The sequence below is a fragment of the Morone saxatilis genome, unplaced genomic scaffold, assembly GCF_004916995.1.
Source record: "Morone saxatilis isolate NCDOM2014 unplaced genomic scaffold, NCSU_SB_2.0 Contig21, whole genome shotgun sequence".
Lineage (NCBI taxonomy): Eukaryota > Metazoa > Chordata > Actinopteri > Moronidae > Morone > Morone saxatilis.
Window position 1 is genome coordinate 9,764,267 of NW_023339774.1, and position 273 is coordinate 9,764,539.

Below are 273 nucleotides of genomic sequence, written 5' to 3' on the forward strand. Positions count from 1 at the left end.
ACACACACACACACACAATCTACCCCCTACTGTCACTCTCATCCCCGGAGATGACTTGACGCACATGAATGGATGCCTCTTGATTGATAGCTTGGGTGACACTGCCGTACATAATGCTTTGTAATGAGCCACCAGTCCGCTCTGACTGGCACATTCTAAGTTAATTATTCATAAATGGAGGGTGGGAGCGAATGAGTGAAAAGGCTGTGCCGGCTCCTCCCTCTGCTCACAGGGGGGTCATTGCCGCACCCTTTCCATCCACACACACACACA

General features: G+C 50.9%; 1 protein-coding gene across 1 annotated transcript in view; it reads left to right on the forward strand.

Annotated features, from left to right (window-relative positions):
- The window catches only part of bcr (BCR activator of RhoGEF and GTPase), a 79,284-nt gene that overhangs the window by 60,112 nt on the left and 18,899 nt on the right, over positions 1 to 273 (forward strand). The gene's annotated exons all lie outside the window — the stretch shown is intronic.